A 24,102-nucleotide genomic window follows, 5' to 3' on the forward strand; every position below is an offset into this window, starting at 1 on the left:
AAATATTTTTCTATTTTCTAGGTTATTTCTATTTAAGTATAAAATTAAATTTATTTTAATAATATTATATGCAGAATTCTAACTTACAGATACCTCCATTCATCAATTTCTTAAAAGCTTTTTAGTTTAAGGTTTCCACAATATTTAATCCATACTTCCGTGGACTTTTATGTTCTTAATCCCATGATTTTTAACTTTCTGTTTAACCTAAACCTCAGGCTTGGGAACCATCTCTTTACATACTTGTACTTAATCGTTCATCTTGCCCAAATGTCTTGCATTTGACTGAACATGCCTAGTTCTTCTGACAATTCTTCATAGGTCTAATTTAACAAACCTTCAATCAATTGCTGTTCTCTGAACACTCTCCAAGTTTTTTTTTCTGTATATAGCATGGCATGTAAAGTTGAATATCGTTTGATCCAACTGAAGCCTGGCCAGTGTCAAATAAAGCAAAAGTAACTGCTTTTCTTTTCTTTTCTTTTTTAACATCTTTATTGGAGTATAATTGCTTTACAATGGTGTGTTAGTTTCTGCTTTATAACAAAGTGAATCAGTTATACATATACATATGTTCCCATATCTCTTCCCTCTTGCGTCTCCCTCCCTCCCACCCTCCCTATCCCACCCCTCCAGGCAGTCACAAAGCACCGAGCCGATCTCCCGGTGCTATGTGGCTGCTTCCCACTAGCTAGCTATTTTACATTTGGTAGTGTATATATGTCCCTGCCACTCTCTCACTTTGTCACAGCTTACCCTTACCCCTCCCCATATCCTCAAGTCCATTCTCTAGTAGGTCTGTGTCTTTAGTCCTGTCTTACTCCTAGGTTCTTCATGACATTTTTTTTCTTAGATTCCATATATATGTGTTAGCATACGGTATTTGTCTTTCTCTTTCTGACTTACTTCACTCTGTATGACAGACTCTAGGTCCATCCACCTCATTACAAATAACTCAATTTCGTTTCTTTTTATGGCTGAGTAATATTCCATTGTATATATGTGCCACATGTTCTTTATCCATTCATCCGATGATGGACACTTAGGTTGTTTCCATCTCCTGGCTATTGTAAATATAGCTGCAATGAACATTTTGGTACATGACACTTTTTGAATTATGGTATCTCAGGGTATATGCCCAGTAGTGGGATTGCTGGGTCATATGATAGTTCTATTTATAGTTTTTTAAGGAACCTCCATACTGTTCTCCATAGTGGCTGTACCAATTCACATTCCCACTAGCAGTGCAAGAGTGTTCCCTTTTCTCCACACCCACTCCAGCATTTATTGTTTGTAGATTTTTTGATGATGGCCATTCTGACCGGTGTGAGATGATATCTCATTGTAGTTTTGATTTGCATTTCTCTACTGATTAATGATGTTGAGCTTTCTTTCATATGTTTGTTGGCACTCTGTATATCTTCTTTGGAGAAATGTCTGTTTAAGTCTTCTGCCCATTTTTGGATTGGGTTGTTTGTTTTTTTGTTATTGAGCTGCATGAGCTGCTTGTAAATTTTGGAGATTAATCCTTTGTCATTTGCTTCATTTGCAAATATTTTCTCCCATTCTGAGGGTTGTCTTTTCGTCTTGTTTATGGTTTCCTTTGCTGTGCAAAAGCTTTTAAGTTTCATTAGGTCCCATTTGTTTATTTTTGTTTTTATTTCCATTTCTCTAGGAGGTGGGTCAAAAAGGATCTTGCTGTGATTTATGTCATAGTGTTCTGCCTATGTTTTCCTCTAAGAATTTTATAGTGTCTGGCCTTACATTTAGGTCTTTAATCCATTTTGAGCTTATTTTTGTGTATGGTGTTAGGGAGTGTTCTAATTTCATTCTTTTACATGTAGCTGTCCAGTTTTCCCAGCACCACTGATTGAAGAGGCTGTCCTTTCTCCACTGTACATTCCTGCCTCCTTTATCAAAGATAAGGTGACCATATGTGCGTGGGTTTATCTCTGGGATTTCTATCCTATTCCATTGATCTATCTTTCTGTGTTTGTGCCAGTACCATACTGTCTTGATTACTGTAGCTTTGTAGTGTAGTCTGAAGTCAGCCTGATTCCTCCAGCTCCGTTTTTCGTTCTCAAGATTGCTTTGGCTATTCGGGGTCTTTTGTGTTTCCATACAAATTGTGAAATTTTTTGTTCTAGTTCTGTGAAAAATGCCAGTGGTAGTTTGATAGGGATTGCATTGAATCTGTAGATTGCTTTGGGTAGTAGAGTCATTTTCACAATGTTGATTCTTCCAATCCAAGAACATGGTATATCTCTCCATCTATTTGTATCATCTTTAATTTCTTTCATCAGTGTCTTATAATTTTCTGCATACAGGTCTTTTGTCTCCTTAGGTAGGTTTATACCTTGATATTTTATTCTTTTTGTTGCAATGGTAAATGGGAGTGTTTTCTTGATTGCACTTTCAGATTTTTCATCATTAGTGTATAGGAATGCCAGAGATTTCTGTGCATTAATTTTGTATCCTGCTACTTTACCAGATTCATTGATTAGCTCTAGTAGTTTCCTGGCAGCATCTTTAGGACTCTCTATGGATAGTACCATGTCATCTGCAAAGAGTGACAGCTTTACTTCTTCCTTTCCGATTTGGATTCCTTTTATTTCCTTTTCTTCTCTGATTGCTGTGGCTGAAACTTCCAAAACTATGTTGAATAAGAGTGGTGAGAGTGGGCAACCTTGTCTTGTTCCTGATCTTAGTGGAAACGCTTTCAGTTTTTCACCATTGAGGACGATGTTGGCTGTGGGTTTGTCATGTATGGCCTTTATTATGTTGAGGAAAGTTCCCTCTGTGCCTACTTTCTGGAGGGTTTTTTATCATAATGGGTGTTGAATTTTGTCGAAAGCTTTCTCAGCATCTATCGAGATGACCATATGGTTTTTCTCCTTCAATTTGTTAATGTGGTGTATCACATTGATTTATTTGTGTATATTGAAGAATCCTTGCATTTCTGGAATAAATCCCACTTGATCATGGTGTATGATCCTTTTAATATGCTGTTGGATTTTGTTTGCTAGTATTTTGTTGAGGATTTTTGCATCTATGTTCATCAGTGATATTGGCCTGTAGTTTTCTTTCTTTGTGACATCTTTGTCTGGTTTTGGTATCAGGATGATGGTAGCCTCATAGAATGAGTTTGGGAGTGTTCCTCCCTCTGCTATATTTTGGAAGCGTTTGAGAAGGATAGGTGTTAGCTCTTCTCTAAATGTTTGATAGAATTCGCCTGTGAAGCCATCTGGGCCTGGGCTTTTGTCTGTTGGAAGATTTTTAATCACAGTTTCAATTTCAGTGCTTGTGATTGGTCTGTTCATATTTTCTATTTCTTCCTGATTCAGTCTTGGCAGGTTGTGCATTTCTAAGAATTTGTCCATTCCTTCCAGGTTGTCCATTTTATTGGCATAGAGTTGCTTGTAGTAATCTCTCATGATCTTTTGTATTTCTACAGTGTCACTTGTTACTTCTCCTTTTTCATTTCTAATTCTATTGATTTGAGTCTTCTCCCTTTTTTTCTTGATGAGTCTGGCTAATGGTTTATCAATTTTGTTTATCTTCTCAAAGAACCAGCTTTTAGTTTTATTGATCTTTGCTATCGTTTCCTTCACTTCTTTTTCATTTATTTCTGATCTGATCTTTATGATTTCTTTCCTTCTGCTAACTTTGGGATTTTTTTGTTCTTCTTTCTCTTATTGCTTTAGGTGCAAGGTTAGGTTGTTTCTTCGAGATGTTTCCTGTTTCTTAAGGTAGGATTGTATTGCTATAAACTTCCCTCTTAGAACTGCTTTTGCTGCATCCCATAGGTTTTGGGTTGTCGTGTCTCCATTGTCATTTGTTTCTAGGTATTTTTTGATTTCCTCTTTGATTTCTTCAATGATCACTTGGTTATTAAGCAGTGTATTGTTTAGCCTCCATATGTTTGTAGTTTTTACAGATCTTTTCCTGTAATTGATATCTAGTCTCATAGCGTTGTGGTTGGAAAGGATACTTGATACAATTTCAATTTTCTTAAATTTACCAAAGCTTGATTTGTGACCCAAGATATGATCTATCCTGGAGAATGTTCCATGAGCACTTGAGAAAAATATGTATTCTGTTGTTTTTGGATGGAATGTCCTATAAATATCAATTAAGTCCATCTTGTTTAATGTATCATTTAAAGCTTGTGTTTCCTTATTTATTTTCATTTTGGATGATCTGTCCATTGGTGAAAGTGGGGTGTTAAAGTCCCCTACTATGAATGTGTTACTGTCGATTTCCCCTTTTATGGCTGTTAGTATTTGCCTTATGTATTGAGGTGCTCCTATGTTGGGTGCATAAATATTTACAATTGTTATATCTTCTTCTTGGATCAATCCCTTGATCATTATGTAGTGTCCTTCTTTGTCTCTTCTAATAGTCTTTATTTTAAAGTCTGTTTTGTCTGATGTGAGAATTGCTACTCCAGCTTTCTTTTGGTTTCCATTTGCATGGAATATCTTTTTCCATCCCCTCACTTTCAGTCTGTATGTGTCTCTAAGTCTGAAGTGGGTCTCTTGTAGACAGCATATATATGGGTCTTGTTTTTGTATCCATTCAGCCATTCTGTGTCTTTTGGTGGGAGCATTTAAACCATTTACATTTAAGGTAATTATCGATATGTATGTTCCTATTCCCATTTACTTAATTGTTTTGGGTTTGTTATTGTAGGTCTTTTCCTTCTCTTGTGTTTCTTGCCTAGAGAAGATCCTTTAGCATTTGTTGTAAAGCTGGTTTGGTGGTGCTGAACTCTCTCAGCTTTTGCTTGTCTGTAAAGGTTTTAATTTCTCTATCAAATCTGAATGAGATCCTTGCTGGGTAGAGTAATCTTGGTTGCAGGTTTTTCTCCTTCATCACTTTAAATATGTCCTGCCAGTCCCTTCTGGCTTGCAGAGTTTCTGCTGAAAGATCAGCTGTTAACCTTATGGGGATTCCCTTGTGTGTTATTTGTTGTTTTTCCCTTGCTGCTTTTAACATGTTTTCTTTGTATTTGATTTTTGACAGTTTGATTAATATGTGTCTTGGCATGTTTCTCCTTGGATTTATCCTGTATGGGACTCTCTGTGCTTCCTGGACTTGATTAACTATTTCCTTTCCCATATTAGGGAAGTTTTCAACTATAATCTCTTCAAATATTTTCTCAGTCCCTTTCTTTTTCTCTTCTTCTTCTGGAATGCCTATAATTCTAATGTTGGTGTGTTTAATGTTGTCCCAGAGGTCTCTGAGACTGTCCTTCGTTCTTTTCATTCTTTTTTCTTTATTCTACTCTGCAGTAGTTATTTCCACTATTTTATCTTCCAGGTCACTTATCCGTTCTTCTGCCTCAGTTATTCTGCTAATGATCCCTTCTAGAGTATTTTTAATTTCATTTATTGTGTTGTTCATCGTTGTTTGTTTCATCTTTAGTTCTTCTAGGTCCTTGTTAAATGTTTCTTGCATTTTCTCTATTCTGTTTCCAACATTTTGGATCATCTTTACTATCATTATTGTGAATTCTTTTTCAGGTAGACTGCCTATTTCCTCTTCATTTGTTAGGTCTGGTGGGTTTTTATCTTGCTCCTTCATCTGCTGTGTGTTTTTCTGTCTTCTCATTTTGCTTATCTTACTGTGTTTGGGGTCTCCTTTTTGCAGGCTGCAGGTTTGTAGTTCCCGTTGTTTTTGGTGTCTGTCCCCAGTGGCTAACGTTGGTTCAGTGCGTTGTGTAGGCTTCCTGGTGGAGGGGACTAGTGCCTGTGGATGAGGCTGGATCTTGTCTTTCTGGTGGGCAGGTCCACATCTGGTGGTGTGTTTTGGTGTGTCTGTGGACTTATTATGATTTTAGGCAGCCTCTCTGATAATGGGTGGGGTTGTGTTCCTATCTTGCTAGTTGTTTGGCATAGGGTGTCCAGCACTGTAGCTTGCTGGTCGTTGAGTGAAGCTGGGTGTTGGTGTTGAGATGGAGATCTCTGGGAGATTTTCACCGTTTGATATTACGTGGAGCTGGGAGGTCTCTTATGGACCAGTGTCCTGAAGTTGTCTCTCCCACCTCAGAGGCACAGCACTGACTCCTGGCTGCAAAGAAAGAAAGGAAGAGAGAGAGAGAGAAAGAAAGAAAGAAAGAGGATAAAAGAAAATAAAGTAAGATAAAATAAAATAAAGTTATTAAAATAAAAAATAATTATTAAGAAAAAAGTTTTTAAGTAAAAAAAAAAACGGACGGATAAAACCCTAGGACAAATGGTGAAAGCAGCTATACAAAGTCTCACACAGAAGCATACACATACACACTCACAAAAAGAGGAAAAGGGGAAAAAATAATAAATCTTGCTCTCAAAGCCCACCTCCTCAATTTGGGATGATTCATTGTCTGTTCAGGTATTCCACAGATGCAGGGCACATCAAGTTGATTGTGGAGCTTTAATCCGCTGCTCCTGAGGCTGCTGGGAGAGATTGCCCTTTCAATTCTTTGTTCTCACAGCTCCCAGGGGCTCAGCTTTTGATTGGGCCCCGCCTCTGCGTGGAGGTCGCCGGAGGGCGTCTGTTCTTCACTCAGACAGGACGGGGTTAAAGGAGCCGCTGATTCGGCGGCTCTGGCTCACTCAGGCCGGGGGGGAAGGAGGGGCACGATGCGGATTGAGCCTGCGGCGGCAGAGGCCAGTGCAACGTTGCACCAGCCTGAGGCGCGCAGTGCATTCTCCCGGGTAAGTTGTCCCTGGATCCCGGGACCCTGGCAGTGGCGGGCTGCACAGGCTCCCGGGAAGGGAGGTGTGGATAGTGACCTGTGCTCGCACACAGGCTTCTTGGTGGCGGCAGCAGCAGCCTTAGCATCTCATGCACGTCTCTGGGGTCCGCGCTGTTAGCCGCGGCTCGCGCCCATCTCTGGAGCTCCTTTAAGCAGCGCTCTTAATCCCCTCTCCTCGCGCACCAGGAAACAAAGAGGGAAGAAAAAGTCTCTTGCCTCTTAGGCAGCTTCAGACCTTTTCCTGCATTCCCTCCCGGCTAGCCGTGGTGCACTAACGCCCTGCAGGCTGTGTTCACGCCGCCAACCCCAGTCCTTTCCCTGCGCTCCGACCGAAGCCCGAGCCTCAGCTCCCAGCCCCGCCCGCCCTGGCGGGTGAGCAGACAAGCCTCTCGTGTTGGTGAGTGCCGATCGGCACCGATCCTCTGTGCGGCAATCTCTCCGCTTTGCCCTCCGCACACCTGTGGCTGCGCTTTCCTCAGCGGCTCTGAAGCTTCTCCCTCACCCCACCCGTCTCCACCAGTAAAGGGTCTTCCTAGTGCATGGAAACTTCACCTCCTTCACAGCTCCCTCCCAGAAGTGCAGGTCCAGTCCCTATTCTTTTGTCTCTGTTTATTCTTTTTTTTTTTGCCCTACCCAGGTACATGGGGAGTTTCTTGCCTCTTGGGAGGTCTGAGGTTTTCTGCCAGCGTTCAGTAGGTGTTCTGTAGGAGTTGTTCCACGTGTAGATGTATTTCTGGTGTATCTGTGGGGAGGAAGGTGATCTCCGCGTCTTACTCTTTCGCCATCTTCCCCCTCTCCTCGAGTAATTGCTTTTCTCCTTTTTCTCATATATGCCTTAATACACTCCTATTAAGTACTTGTCTCATTTCAACATAGAGAAGACTCATCCAACTTGACACCAGCCATAATTGTTGGATCTCACTTGGCTTTGTTTCACTCATGGCTGTCTTAGCCGGTATTTCCACGTTTGTTGCAACTCAGTAGCATATTAAAAGTTAAATGTTAAATCCATAAGAGGATTCCATGTATTTTTCCTTCAGAGATTGTTCCCTGAACAATTGGTATAAATGTGGAATTTAGTGCTTGGGGTCTCAAGGACCCCAAGGCTTGAAACATTCAGAGTATTTCTGTGATGTGAATTGGAAAGGATTCAGATGGCTAGATACAAGGAGAGGTTGCTGAAACCTGCAGAAGCAGCAGGCTGCCTTTGCTTTCTCTTCAGAGTTCAGCTGTAAGCACTATAAACCAATTTCAGCCAACTTAAGCAAAGGGGAATTTATTGGAAGGATATCAGTATTTTCAGTAGGCTGAAGAACCATGCTTAGAAACTAGCAAACACCAAGAATGCTCCAAAAAGCAAGAATCTCAGCCATGCTCTGAAGAAGAGCATTAGCATCCGCTTGTTGAGACTGTTGTTTGGTTCTTCCCTAGTCCCTCAGGGTTCTAAACCCTGGTGTTGCAGGAAAAATGCACTTCAAGAGGATGGTCATGTCCCAGGTCTCAAGTGAATCCCTGGGATGGGCTGCCAAGTGAGGGTCCTTGGCTTCACACAGGAAAGAATTCAAGAGCGAGCCACAGTGAAGTGGAAGCAAGTTAATTTAGAGAGATACATATTCCACAGACAGAATGTGGTCTGTCTCAGAAGGGAGACTGGCCCCAAAATATGGGGTGGTTCGTTTTTATGGGCTGGGTTGTTTCATAGGCTAACAAGTGAGAGGAGTATTCCAGCTAATTTGGGGAAGGGACAGGGATTTCCAGGAATTGGGCCACCACCCACTTTTTGGCCTTTTATGGTCAGCCTCAGAACTGTCCTGTTGCTGGTGGGTGTGTCATTTAGCATGCTAATGTATTACAGTGAGGCTCAAGTTCTACTGGAAGTCAAATCTTCTACCATTTTGGGCCTAATCGGTTCTAACCAGTTTATGTCATGTCCTTGGCTATGTCATTCCTTTAAAGGTTATTCTCTGTATCTATAAGCTTAGCTTTATATACATATTTTAGATTCCACATTTTAAAAAGATCATACAGTATTTGTCTTTTTCTGTCTGACATCTCACTATTTCACTTAGCATAATGCACTCGAGGTCCATCCATGTTGTTGCAAATGGTACAATTCCATTCTTTTCTTATGGCTGAATAATATTCCATTGTGTGTGTGTGTGTGTGTGTGTGTGTGTGTGTGTGTGTGTGTGTATATATATATATACATACCACAATTTCTTTATCCATTCATCCATCAGTGGACACTCAGGTTGTTTCCATATCTTGGTTATTGTAAATAAGGCTGCAATGAATGGGGTTCATTTATCTTTTTGAATTAGTCTGTTTTCTCTGGATAAATGCCCAGAAGTAGAATTTCTGTATCATATGATAGTTTTATTCTTAATTTTTTAGTAATCTAAATACTGTTTTGCATAGCGGTTGCACTAATTTACATTCCCACGAACAATGCAGAAGGGTTCCCTTTTCTCTACATCCTCTTTGAGTCCTTTTGATAATACCCATTTTGACATGTATGAGGTGATATCTCATTGTGGTTTTGATTTGCATTCGCCTGATAATTAATGATGTAGAGCATCTGTTCATGTACCTGCTGACCATCCGTATGTCTTTGGAAAAATGCTTGTTCATATTATCTACCCAGTTTTTAATTGGATTATTTGTTTTCTGATATATGACTTCATTATATATTTTGGATGTTAACCCCTTATCTGATATACGATTTGCAAATATTTTCTCCCATTCAGTAGGTTGCCTTTTCATTTTGTTGATGGTTTCCTTTGCTGCGCAGAAGTTTTTTAGTTTGATGTAGTCCCACTTGAATTTATTTTTGCTTTTGTTGCTTTTGCTTTTGGTGTCTATTGTTCTTATTCTACAAATGATGAAATTGAGAGAGCTTAAGTGACTTGCAATGATATTGCACAAAGATGAATTACTAAGAGTTATCACAGTAATTTTATCAGCACAATCCAATTACTTGCGGGTGATGAGATGTGAAACTCAGAGTAAATTCTTGCTTGATTTTGTGGCTTGCATGTAAGATCCTCCCAAAAGTAGTAAATTATAACTTAATAAATAATTCAAGTAATTTATTAAGAATATGTAATGTGACAATAGCCAAAAGGTGGAAACAACATAAATTTTTATTGATAAATGAATGGATGAACAAAATGTGGTATTTCCATAGAAGTGAGTATTATTAACCTTAAAAAGGAGTGAAGTTCTGATACATGCTACAACATGAGTAAACCTTGGAAATTTTGTGCTAAGTGAAATAAGCTAGGCACAAAAAGCAAATACTGTATGACTTCACTTACATAAGGTGCCTGGATTAGTCAAATTCATAGAAATGAAAAGTAGAACAGTGTTCACCGGGAGCTGGGGGGAAGGGGTAATGGGTGGTTATTGTTTAATAGGTACAGAGTTTCAGTTTAGGATGATGAAAAAGTGATGATGAATCTTTACATGGATTACCTGACTTAATCTTCACAACAGCCCTATGATGTAGATACTATTATTATCTCCATTCTGTGAATAAGGAAATCAAGGCACAGAGTGGGTTAAGTAATTTGACCAAGATAATACAGTTGGTAAATGTTAGAGCTAAGAATTAAACTTAGGCAGTTGACTTCAGAAGCTATCTTGTATTAGTTAATTTTATTACATCCCTTGAGGGAATTTGAGATGCTTTAGGGGGCTGAAAATGGGGGAATTCCTGCCCTACCAACCAATATTTTCAACTTGTTCAGTTTCATGTCCAACACCTGAACAGGGAAAATGAATTCATAGAGTTGTTGATTATTTTATTTGTTTTTTGCATTGCAGAATCTTATTTTGGAAGAGACTTTTTGGTTTTTCTAGACATTGGACTTCCATGTACAGTTAAATTTTCAAGATAATTTTGGAGACTAACATGGAGCTTTTTACTTTCATTTTTGCCAAGGTAAGTGCAAGAAAATATAAAACTGTCATTCATCACCACTACTAACAAAAAGGACATCTTAACACCAAATAAATAGGAAAGTCATAAAGACAGAGAAAAAGAAATTTCAATTCAATTGGGTACGTTTACCCTTATGAAAGTGTCGCTCACTGCATGTTTCTTATTTCTCTGAATGTACCAGTGGCTAGTGGAAACCTTGACATAGAGAAGCAACATTCTTAGAAAAAGCAAATGAATATTTGTCTCAGTCAACCACCTTCCACCAATATCCAGTGCTTGAATTCATCACATTCTCCCAAGTGGCAGGGAGCCTCTGATGTCTCACTTGGAAGAATGTGATTTCTCTTAGGTATGTTTTAATGACAGTCATCACTGGGCTATTTGAAAGTCTTGTGGGGACCTGCAGAGCATATGTTTATTTAGTGAGAGGGTAGCACTAGCTGTAGCACGAGATTGCTTTGGACATTTAACCTTTTATAGCTTATGGCATAAAATTTCTCTACATACCGATTTTGAGTATAAAATACGAGGTAATTTTATGGTTTTTAAATCTTTCTAATTTGCTGGTCCCTTGATTCCCATCTCGGTAGGCCGCCATTGTGATCTCTAACAGGAAAACTGAATAGATTTGAAATTATTGTTTATGTTGCTCTCTATACAGACACAATAAAAAATAATTTGTCTCTCATTCTCTTGAAGAGACTAAAATATATTTTTAAAAATCTCACAGTAGCTGTTGAGATGTGTGCTAGCTTGATGAACTTGTGCTGAATATGGAAATGCTCTTCCAGGCCAAGGAAATCTCAAAGAAAATTATCACCTTAAAAAGGTAATGTTAACACTGCAGCACATTTAAATTTCCTCAGGTATCACCAGTCTGAAGGTACAAGAGGAGAGTAACATCAACGGTAATAATTCACATTCCACTGACTCTTGCCCCCACTGATTTATAGACAAACTTCTCATTTGTTTCTGGGCAGTCCAGGGTGTGTTTGCAAAGTGCCCGAACAGTTCTGGGAGGTTTTCCTATGGTCCCCATCAGAAGGCAGGGCTGAGACTTCCCTGGCCGTCCTGTGGTTAAGACTTCACCTTCCAGTGCAGGGGCTGCAGGTTCGATCCTTGGTAGGGGAGCTAAGATCCCACATGCCTCGGGGCCAAAAAACCAAAACAGAAAACAGAAGCAATATTGTAATAAATTCAGTAAAGACTAAAAAGTAAAAAAATGAAAAGGCAATGCTGCTTCTTCCCAGCCATGGGCTTTGGCACAACGTGCCCCACAAGTCAGCTGAGCCTCAGCGGCGGGTGCACGGTAGGCTGGTGCTGAGGTTCCTGCTGCACATATGGAAAACATGGTCCCTTCTGTGTAATTGCAGTTCCAGCTCTAGGTAACCAACCCATGCTCTTATTTTTATGTTAAGGCTTATTTTTATTTTAGAAAAACTTCTTTCATTAGTAGTGGCATGAAATATATGAAGATTATGTTTGGAATCAAGCACTTGAATTCACTCCTTCCTTCAGTGAATATGTATTGAACCCTAGTATATGCCAGGCAGTGTTCTACATGCTGGGGATAAATGATAAAACAAATTAAGCCCCTGCCCTCAAGGAGAGTAACAATAACCAAATTAACATTGAGTTCATGATGCCAGCTCATTTCTGCAAATATAACATCTTGATTTCCAGCAAGTTTTCTGAGATTCTGATCTAAAGAATTGCTACCTTCAATAGCACAAATCATTTGAGGGGGAGAGGGGCCAGTTATGTATTTCCTCTTTTATAATTAAAGTAACTGTAAAAAGAGGAGGAGAGTTCTGAGGGTAAAGGCAGAGAGTGTTGCAATCTTGCTAGATTTCACATTGAGTCTCTCACTCTGATTGATGACATTTACACTCCGTGCAACTCCTTACCTAGATCTTCGCCAGGACTTGACAATTCAGGACACTATAGACTAGTTTACTTTCTAATGCATTTTATGTCATTTGGAAGCCCTTCAGTGCCCAAATACTATATACTATGTTTGCAACTTACTTTGAAATGTATCAGAAAATAAGATGGATTAATGTATGATAGAGGGATGCATAGATGGTTAGGTATGTAATAAAGCAAATATAACAATGTTAACTGTAGAGTCCAGGTGACAGGTATACGTATAATTAGGTCACTGGATAGGTCATGGTATAATTCTTTTAAGTTCTCTGTGTTTGAACATTTATGTAGTAAAATATTGAATAAAAATCTCTTTACTAGACTGAAGATTTATACTTTTTAGTTCACATTATGGAATTAAAATTTTGTGAAGACAATATTTAAATTACCTTTCAATAAAATTGTCTTCATTAATGGACATGGATTAATTTTTCTTAACATGGATGAATTTTTAAATGTTTTTAAAAAACACTGGGGGGAGGGGGAATTGGAGAAAGATGGTCAAAAGGTACAAACTTTCAGTTATAAGATAACTAAGTACTAGGGATGTGCTGTACAACATGATGACTATAGCTGACACTGCTGTATGACATACAGGAAAGTTGTTAGGAGAGTCATCTAAGAGCTTTCCTAAGAGCTCTCATCTCAAGGAGAAAATTGTTTTCTTTTTATTGAACCTATGAGATGATAGATGTCACTTGAACCTATTGTAGTAATCGTTTCACAATATATGTAAATCAAGCCATCATGCTGTCTGCCTTAAACCTGTACAGCAATGTTTGTCAATTATTTCTCAAAAAACTGGGGTGGGGGGAAGCACTTCCATGTTTCTTTTTAGAAAGTTTATACAATGGGAATGTGAAATTGCTGTATGATTTTTTTGTTTTAAAAAGACATGTCTTCCTAGAATATCTATTTTACATACTCAGGCAATTGTTAACAAGTTTAACTATTAATAAATTCACTTCTTAAAATAAAATCAGAGAGGCAACTGTTTGACAACTGCTGAAAATACTTTTTCTTAGAGGAGCTGTATTGGTCAGGGTTCAAAGCAGAGAACAAAATCTACTCTAAAGTAATTTAAGCCAAAAGGGATTTATTACATGGTCTATTACAAATGGTTGGCAGGATTGCAAAAACAGCCTGCCGGCTAAGCTTCAGGAGTGACTCACAAATCCAGGCTATAGAACCGAGCTGTCAAGGGACTGTTGTTCAGGCCATTCTCGAAGTCCACCTGTTGAATGGGGAAGCCACCCCTACAGCTACTGGTTCCACAGCCATATGTCCTTCACTACAATACACCCTGTCACGAAGATGCCGCATAAACTGCTCCTCCCCCACTTAGTTCACTCTACACAAGTGCCTCTAGTGGTGGAATTTATATCACATCAATAACTCTAGCTGCAAGGGAATTTGAGAAATGCATTTTTAGCCTTCTAGATACTAAAGCCCAAGAAGGCATGTTAAGAAGAGGGTGGCATTAAATGAAAGACTGTTGGAGACTTTTTGATGAACAAATCAGCCTGACAGCGCTCACTGATCAACATTACCATTGAGTGTCTACATTACTAAACACTATAGCCCTTCTGCTGGGTGTAATGAGTAAATGGCAGCACCTATGAAGCCTTCTTGCCCAAAACATCAAACCTGAATCTGAGAAAGCCACCAGATCCAACTATCAAGTTTACAAGAACTAGAGGGATAGAGGCACATGTTACCACCACCACAGGGGTGCAATTAGCAAAATCCAGTGTGGGAAACTTTATAGGACAAATGACACAGTTCAACAAATAAATGGAAAGGGGAAAAAAAAGGGAGGGGAACCTAAAATTAAGAAATTTAAGAAGTGTATCAAGTAAATGCAGTGTGTGAATCTTGTATGGATCTTGATTCAAACAAAACAATTGTCAAAAACATTTTATAAGACTCAGGGAAATTTGAACATGTATAATACTTGGAAAATTGATCATATTAAAGAATTATTAATTTTTTTAGATGCGATAATGGTATTGTGGTTATGTCAACAATAGTTTCAGTCACTTAGACAATAAGCTCTTTGCTTTTCAGTTGGTTATATATTGTTTCTTTCATAATTTATGGCTTCGTGTTTTATTTATTTATTTTTTTGCTGTATTGGGTCTTCATTGCTGCATGGGGGCTTTCTCTAGTTGCAGCGAGCGGGGGCTACTCTTCGTTGCGGTGCGCGGGCTTCTCATTGTGGTGGCTTCTCTTTGTTGCGGAGCACAGGCTCTAGCCACACAGGCTTCAGTAGTTGTGGCGCACGGACTTAGTTGCTCTGCGGCATGTGGGATGTTCCCGAACCAGAGCTTGAACCCATGTCTCTGCATTGGCGGGCGGATTCTTAACCACTGTGCCACCAGGGAAGTCCGTGTGTTTTATACTAAAGAGAAAGTTTATTGTGCTAGGCATTTTATGTATGTTAAATAATTTAATCCTTGTAACAATCCTTTGGTAAAAGGAAATTATGGTGTTCATTAAGGGAAACACCTATTACAGCCTTTCTGGAAGGCTGTAATATCTATTTTAAATATGTATCTATTTTAAAGTACACTTAGTATGTTTAGGAAGGAACAAGGAGGCAGAGAGTCTTTCAGGGAAGGAACACCATTAGGCCTCTCAGCTAATTAATGGGTAAGGCAAATTATCAGATACCTCCTTTCAAGAAAACAGATTTGTTAGATTCCATAAAGGAAACATTAGATTCAACGTTCAAAATATTTTCAGATTTTTCCCTTGTCCCTAAAAATATGAGCGCATGAAACTACTGTCTCATTTTAAAGATGAGGAAAAACCCAAAACACACTCCCATCAGGGTGAGCTAAGGGTGAGAAGCACATTGAGAGTCTTGATATTTTCAGACACAGCCAAGGGGATGACACCTGGCCCATCAGTGCGTCTAAAACTAGTTGGGCAGAATCTTGAATTTGCAGTTTTCTGTTAATGGGCTTATACCATGCATTCTGAAACTTCTTTCTTGGAGGCAAAAAGACCCTTAGATATGATAGTGGCTTGTGCCCCTTCAAAACTCAACTCTACCCAACAAAATCTTATTCCTTATTTCTCTCACTAGGAAGAATTTTAATTTAATTTAAATTTTCTCCTGTACGGGGAGGGCAATAATGGAAAAAAAAAGTTTCAGAAACACTGCCTTAGTCCAAAAGATGTTTTATTTAGAATACAGTGATTTTTTTAAACTATAGTTGATTTGCAATGTTTCAAGTATATAGCAAAGTGATTCAGTCATGTGTGTGTATATATATATATGTATATTCTTTTTCAGCTTATTTTCCATTATAGGCTATTACAAGATATTGAATATAGTTCCTTGTGCTATAGTGCTATAGTAGGTCCTTGTTGTTTATCTATTTTATATATAGTAGTGTGTATTGGTTAATCCCAAATTCCTAATTATCCCTCTCTCCACTTTCCCCTTTGGTAACCATAAGTTTGTTTTCTATGTCTGTGAGTCTATTTTTGTTTTGTAAATAAGTTCATTTGCATCCTTTTTTTAGATTCCACATACAAGTGATGTCATGTATTTGTCTTTCTCTGTCTGACTTGCTTCACTTAGAATGATTATCTCTATCTAGGTTCATCCATTTTGCAGCAAATGACATTATTTCATTCTTTTTTATGGCTGAGTAATATTCCATTGTAGAATACAGTGATTTTTAAATCATGTTTTCATGTTCTTAGAAGTGGATATCATTACATTTTTTAACACCTTTATTAGAGTATAATTGCTTTACAGTGGTGTCTTTTTTCCTGCTTTATAACAAAGTAAATCAGCTATACATATACATATATCCCCATTATCTCCTCCCTCTTGCATCTCCCTCCCACCCTCCCTATCCCACCCCTCTAGGTGGTCACAAAGCACAGAGCTGATCTTCCTGTTCTATGCGGCTGCTTCCCACTAGCTATCTATGTTACATTTGGTAGTGTATATAAGTCCATGCCACTCTCTCACTTCGTCCCAGCTTACCCTTCCCCCTCCCCGTGTCCTCAAGTCCATTCTCTACGTCTGCGTCTTTATTCCTGTCCTGCCCCTAGTTCTTCATAACCTTGTTTTTTCCCTTCAGATTCCATATATATGTGTTAGCATATGATATTTGTTTTTCTCTTTCTGACTTACTTCACTCTGTATGACAGTCTCTGGGTCCATCCACCTCACTACAAATAACTCAATTTCTTTTCATGGCTGCGTAATATTCCATTGTATATATGTGCCACATCTTCTTTACCCATTCATCAGTCGATGGACACTTAGGTTGCTTCCTGGCTATTATAAATAGAGCTGCACTGAACATTGTGTTGTTCATTATGGTTTGCTCTTTAGTTCTTCTAGGTCCTTGATAAACGTTTCTTGTATTTTCTCCATTCTATTTCCGAGATTTTGGATCATCTTTACTATCGTTACTCTGAATTCATTTTCAGGTAGACTGCCTGTTTCCTCTTCATTTGTTAGGTCTGGTGGGTTTTTACCTTGCTCCTTCATCTGCTGTTTGATTCTCTGTCTCCTCATTTTGCTTCATTTACTGTGTTTGGGGTCTTCTTTTCTCAGGCTGCAGGTTCATAGTTCCTGATGGTTTTGGTGTCTGCCCCCAGTGGCTGAGGTTGGTTCAGTGGGTTGTGTAGTCTTCCTGGTGGGGGGACTCGTGCCTGTGTTCTGGTGAATGAGGCTGGATCTTGTCTTTCTGGTGGGCAGGACTGCGGCCGGTGGTGTGTTTGGGGTGTCTGTGACCTTACTATGATTTTAGGCAGCCTCTCTGCTAATGGGTGGGGTTGTGTTCCTGTCTTGCTAGTTGTTTGGCATAGGATGTCCAGCACTGTAGCTTGCTGGTCGTTGAGTGGAGCTGGGCCTTAGCATTGAGATGGAGATCTCTGGGAGAGCTTTCACTGTTTGATTTTACGTGGAGCCGGGAGGTCTCTTGTGGACTAATGTCCTGAACTTGGCTCTCCCACCTCAGAGGCTCAGGCCTGACACCCAGCCAGAGCACCAAGACCCTGTCAGCCACATGGTATCTAGAAAAACGTCTAGGAGAAACCACAGCAAGGCCAGCTGCTTAGCAGTTGCAGCTGTAACAGGAAGCTTATTCCTCCCTATGGATGGGGCAAGTTGTCCTGCAGGTGCAAGGGTGCCTCCTTGGTTCTAAGGAAACTAACTTCTTTTCACCCTCGCTGTGGACTAGTCGCCGACATTGTGTCATTACATTTGTTTTTAATTAAATTAATTTTAAAAGCAAATAAGCATATATATAAAGTTTTCTTTTCCAGATTCCAAGTGGCTTATGAAATCAAAATGCTACCTTATCTTCCTAAAAATGATTCACCAAAAATAAATAAATTTTTAAAAAAAGAATTCTAGATCTAAGGAAACATGATGGAAGAAGCAATTGATTCTAGAAGTCAAGAGGGTAATATACTGAGAATTAGGAAGGCTTTATGGGGAAAGCACTACTGGTGGACTTTGAAAGGTATATAACTCCCTTTTACATTTGAAGAGGGTTCTATGCAGGGGGTCAATGTTGGGTGGGACCAGAGGAGCAAAGCACAGAGGAGAATAATTCCAAGGTATATTTGTTTCTGCTTTTGTTTTTTTAATAAATTTATTTATATTTATTTATTTTTGGCTGTGTTGGGTCTTCGTGGCTACGTGCGGGCTTTCTCTCGTTGAAGAGAGCAGGGGCTACTCTTGTTGTGGTGCGCAGGCTTCTCACTGCAGTGGCTTCTCGTTGCGGAGCGTGGGCTCTAGGCATGTGGGCTCAGTAGTTGTGGCTCGTGGGCTCTAGAGCGCAGGTTCAGTAGTTGTGGCGCACGGGCTTAGTTGCTCCGCGGCATGTGGGATCTTACCGGACCAGGGATGGAACCCATGTCCCCTGCATTGGCAGGCGGACTCTTAACCACTGCACCACCAGGGAAGTCCCTCCAAAGGTATATTTTGGGGCTGAGTTTTCTATAGCTGAAGTTTAGGGTGCGGGGGCCAGTGGTGGCAGATGAAGCTTTACGATTGGAGCTACATCATGGACCTCAAACGACATGCAAAAGCCTCCCTGCTTTCACAGATACTTCTCTGGGAAGAATTATTTAAACGGAGCTGTTATTTGAATACATACCACCACCTAACTCCACTTCTGCCTCCTCCCCGTCCCCCTTTATCCGAGAGAGAGCAAAATGCCGCTGCATTGTAACCTTGGACAACTTACTTCTCTCTGTACCCTGATTTCCTCATCTATAAATGGATATTAAAGGTAGTACCTACTCATTGAGTCACTTATAGCAGTATATGGGCATAGTCAGCAACGTATGAGTGTTCGTTACATAAATAATGGATATAGCTCTACCTAGTAGAAAATCTCAAAACATTGTTCTGAGTCATATAAGGAAAGGGAAGGATTTCAGATCTGTTTAGATCTCTGCTAACTTCCAACCTTGGGCTTAAGACTTTTCACATTACAAATTTAAGTATATCATTACAGTCTTAAAGAACATAATTGCTAAAAGGACTGCTAGTGTGCCCTTTTATTTTAGAGCTCAGGTAGATGCTGCTTTTCCAGCCCTAGGAGCTGCTTACAGAGTTTCATTAAACGAGTACATTTCTAATTATGTAAGGCATTATTTAAGACTTCGGAAATTCCTTGGCTTCTAGCTACAGCATTTTGACATTTTCAGTTCATTACCAACTGTATATACACCTATGAACCGTGGAAAAGTGATAGTAAATAGGAAAAATGTGGAATCTACATTAAATATTTTGAGATTTGACTTATGCATTTTCTGTTCTCCATGTTTGTAGTTGTCACAGTAAAACATAATGTCTTTAAAACAACACTTTGTTATTTTGCACAGTTCTGGGGATTAGGAGGGCCACCTGGACACTGCTCCACGTGGTGTTGGCTGGGATTAGCTCTTCACATAGTTCCTCATCATTCTCTCATTGTTCAGTGGTTTAGCCTGAGGTTCTTTACATGCCAGCAGGGACCCAAGAGACTGAAGCAGCCTGTCCTCTTAAGGTCTACACAGAGAGTCAGCCTAGAAACACATCTGCTGCATTTGATTGGTCAAAGCAAAGCAGAAGGCCAGCCCAGATACTAGAAAACAAACTCCACCTTGATGGGAGGAGCTGAAAATATTGTGGCCATGATTTCCAACCTGCCACAATAGCTTTTACCAAGTTAACTATAAAATTAAAATTGACCAAGTTGGTAAAATTCCAGATTCTGATTTCTGTCCCATACTTTTGCCCTAGAAATTTACTGCAGGATAGGAAGTAAACAGAGATACCAAGGAAAAGCATGCAGATGGCCTTCATCGGTTTTCTTTAACATTTATTTTTCCTCATTTTTTGTGTATGCCATGTGGCACATGGGATCTTAACCCCCCGACCAGGGATTGAACCCACGGCTCTTGCAGTGGAAGTGCGGATTCCCAACCACTGGACCGCCAGGGAAGTTCCCTTCATCAGTTTTCAAGCTGTGTGATTTCAAAGCCTATTAGTGACATTTGACTTAAGTACCTAGTCAGTTAACTAGCACACACATTTTCTAATCAGTTAACTAGCACACACGTTTCTTGCCTGCTAAAGCCTACACTCCAAGCTTCTCTGAAAACTAGGGCATATAGTAGTGTCAGTAATTAAGTGCAAGGATTTTGTAACAGGAGCTAGGTTTAAATTCTGGCTTTGCTACTTTGTGTGACTTTAAATTATCTAAAGTCTGTATTCCTCAGATTCATCCATAAAACAGGGATGTCCATCTGGCAAAGTTTTCGTGAAGATTAAGAAAGATAATGTATTCAGAGATTAGCAGAAGGCCTGGCACTTGGTAAGCATTCAGCAAGGTTAATAATTATTAGATAGGCCTGAGTCTACATGAAGGTGTATTGATGCCTTAAGATTTGCATAATGACTCTTGCAAAGGGGGCCACTTGGCATTAGGGACTTCACAAACACTCTAAAACAGTGAAGCCACCCCAAGAAGCTTTGGGGCTATAGCTTTCTAAATTTTCTTGAGTGCCTTTCCTGACTTTTTTTTTTTTTGGTACCTATAAATTTCCTCTTGGCTTGCTTTGCTGCCCCCTTCTGACAGAATGGGGAAGAGTTCCATGCTGTCCCACCTCTACAGCCACTGAAACTGCTAAAAGCTATCAATGTCAAAGAATCCAACTTTCAAAAGCCTTTGGCCATAAATTCAAGTGAATTCAAATGAAAGCAAAGTCTAAATGTAAAATTTCTACATATAAATTTTACTTTATTTCTGTTACATGGAAATCGATATTGACAGATGAAATAATATTAAAATGGATCAATCCATTTTCAATCGTTAGATTGAAAAGATGCCAAGAATACTTTGTTATTCTGAATGGCAATAGTAAATTTCCTATAAACTTCATTTTACCTTTCTGAAACAATGTGTACATATATAATTTTAATTTTCAAAATGTTTTTCTAGGGAATTCCCCAGTGGTTAGGACTCAGTGCTTTCACTGTGGAGACCCAGGTTCAGTCCCTGGCCGGGGAACTAAGATCGTGCCAGCCGCAAGCCAGAGTGTGGTCAGAAAAAGAAATAAAAATGGTTTTCTAATGTTAATCTCAGCTAATCTCTACATATTTCAGATTACACATTACATGTAGTGTGCCCAGACTGGTATTTAAAATTTTTTGCATAGAAGCTGCATGAAAATGTTATTGTATAATTAATTGAAATACAATGAGAAATGCTAAATACTTAGATTTTATATTTAATACAGTAAATTATTTAATGCTTTCTCACATTTTAGTTTTAGAAAGTATTGGAAATATTCTAACAGGTTTACATATAAGTCGATAAAGCTAAAATTTAAAAACTACAATACTTTAAAATATCACAGATGTATTGTACATTTGTGTACTTACTATAAACTTAATCCTACTAAAATTTTTTTCAGTCAGGAAAACAATGTTTTAAGGAGAAATTTAGAACTACTTTTCTGTTTAATGTTTGGCTATTTGGGTATAAATCTATAGTAGCTAAAGAATATGTTCTTGCTGAAATGTTGACAAGAGAGTTAAGTCACAAATACTATTACATTAAATCACGATTATAGTACATAGGCCATCTTATCTCTAAAACATGAAAAATGGCTGGAATCTTTGGAATTCCCTTCCCCCACTAACTCAACAAAGCCCAGATTTGTTGTAGTTTAAAACACTGAGACACATCTTCTTGAGCTACCCAAGCATAGCTGCTTTTCACTGATTAAATTGTTCACAATATAATTGGTCATCTGCATATCATGCAAGATTTGTGCACCTTAAAGACAAATAGCGGGGGAAACAGACTACAGCAAATCTGTTAAGAAAATACAGCTTATATTCAAAACTAGAGCTACTTTTAGCACAATATATTGAATGGATATGTGCCAAAATTTTTGTTAAAGTTTTCGCAATTCTCCATCTGCCAGAATTGAAAATATGAGCTTCTGGCATTTAAGAGCTGTGTAATAACAAAGATCTAAAATTGGAGAATAGAGTATTAAAAAACTGAAATTAATTCACATCTGATTATTTAGAAAGCTATTAAATGTGAATGTGAACTTTTGATATCTAAAATAACGTCACTAGAAGCAGGCAATTAGGAGACATCTGTGTAAGAAAACAAGAACAGCAAAAACTTTTCCAAAACTAGCACAACTGATTTAATTAAATTTAATTCTATATTTAGGATTAAAATAGAATGACTTCACAGATTGCAATCAAGACCACCAAAAATGTACTTCAACAAAAATATTATAATCAGAACACATTTTAAGACTAAATATACTTAAGATGTCCTTCTTCACTTGAATTTCTCTAAAAAGCTTCAGATTGCCAATTGCATTATTTTTATTGCTTCCCTTCTCATTTAGCACAAAATCATCTCTTTTTAGTTTAACTATGTGCCCATTAATAGACAAATGGATAAAGAAGATGTGGCATCTACATACGATGAATATATATTACTCGGCCTTGAAAAAGAATGAAAATTTGCCATTTGCAACAACATGCATGGGACTAGAGCGTATTATGCTAAGTCAGAGAAAAACAAATCCTATACGATTTCACTTATATGTGGAATCTAAAAAACAAAACAAAACAAACAAACCTAACAAAACAGAAACAGATTCATAGATAGAACAAACTGGTGGTTGCCAGAGGGAAAGGGGGTGGGGGGATGAGTGAAATCTGTGGAGATTAAGAGGTACAAACTTCCAGTTATAAATGAGTCACAGGGATGTCATGTACAGCACAGGGAATACAGTTCATCAATATTGTAGTAACTTTGTATGATTACAGATGGTAACTAGACTTATTGTGGTGATAATTTTGTAATGTATAAAAATATTGGATCACTATGTTGTACACCTGAAATTAATATAATATTGTAAGTCAATTATACTTCAGTTAAAAACTGACACAGGCAATGGCATTAAAAATGTTTTAAACAATAAAATAAAAAAAAGAATTTCATAGTTTCAGCTATTTGAAATGACCACAGGGGTTTAGGACATACAGTTATGTAAATTTGCTCAGGTAAAAACTTAACCACATGTCCTACGAGGCTGTTACCTGACAGGAAGTCACTTAGCTAATGACTGAGCCTAGCTCAGCACTGACAATATGACTATGGCTTTACTGCTCTGTTTACCAATATTAGGAGAAAATATCCATAAAGTGAAAAATACTAGAGTAAAAAATACTATTTGTGAAAAATTGCTTCCAAAAGAAAGGTAACTGATAGTGTTAGGATGGAAAAGGAAAGATTAAAGGTCTTTGTAGCATTAGCTGTAAGGGAGAGGATTTGGATAAAGTGGCAGGATAAATTTGCTAGTGGTTTATCTCAGATACAAATGACCTTATTATATGCTTTATATAGAAAAATAAAAATGAGTAACTTTATTGAGTGTTCTAGGCAATATAAAAATCACTGGGAGAAAGGTAAAGGTGGAAAAAGGCAGAATTTAAAATATTATAAAGATAGGCAAGGGAATAGAAAGAAAAAAAATCTAGTAATTGACTCAGATCAATGAATATATAACATATGACGAGACTATATATTTAATAGAGGAGGGACGTTAACTGGTGATTCATAAAAGGAAAAAGAAATCTACCTCACACTCTATACAAAAAATTTAATTCTGTAGCTTTAGATAAAAACATAACAAAAATATAAATAAAAAATAAAGCTTCTAGAAAACTAAAGAATATCTTTATGATCGTGGGGTGGGCAAAGATTTCTAAAAGAGGACACCAAAAAGGAGTGATTATAAAAGACTGATAAATTGGATTTAATTAAATTCAATTAAAACAAAAACAAACAAACACCATTAGTAGAGTGAAAAGGCAAAGCACAGGCAAACCCACTTGGAATATATAAATAATTCCAACAAATCAATAAGAAAAAAACAACTAAATAGAAAAACAGGTGCAAAGTTGCCAGATGATAGGATATCT

General features: G+C 38.3%; 1 long non-coding RNA gene across 5 annotated transcripts in view; it reads left to right on the top strand.

The window, feature by feature from the left end:
- Positions 1–24,102, top strand: part of LOC113629427 (uncharacterized) — a 68,180-nt gene that overhangs the window by 23,763 nt on the left and 20,315 nt on the right. The window contains exons 2-3 of one of the 5 annotated variants that reach the window (XR_003436539.1): positions 10,568–10,685; positions 11,552–11,593. This is a non-coding gene — a long non-coding RNA (uncharacterized LOC113629427). Of the gene's footprint in view, positions 1–10,567; positions 14,613–24,102 lie in introns of those variants that run through there. The other 4 variants (XR_003436536.1, XR_003436537.1, XR_003436538.1 and 1 more) reach the window with 4 other exon arrangements.

This window comes from Aethalodelphis obliquidens, unplaced genomic scaffold (genome assembly GCF_003676395.1).
Source record: "Aethalodelphis obliquidens isolate GAN/ISIS:26980383/991018 unplaced genomic scaffold, ASM367639v1 scaffold27, whole genome shotgun sequence".
NCBI classification, from domain to species: Eukaryota; Metazoa; Chordata; class Mammalia; order Artiodactyla; family Delphinidae; genus Aethalodelphis; species Aethalodelphis obliquidens.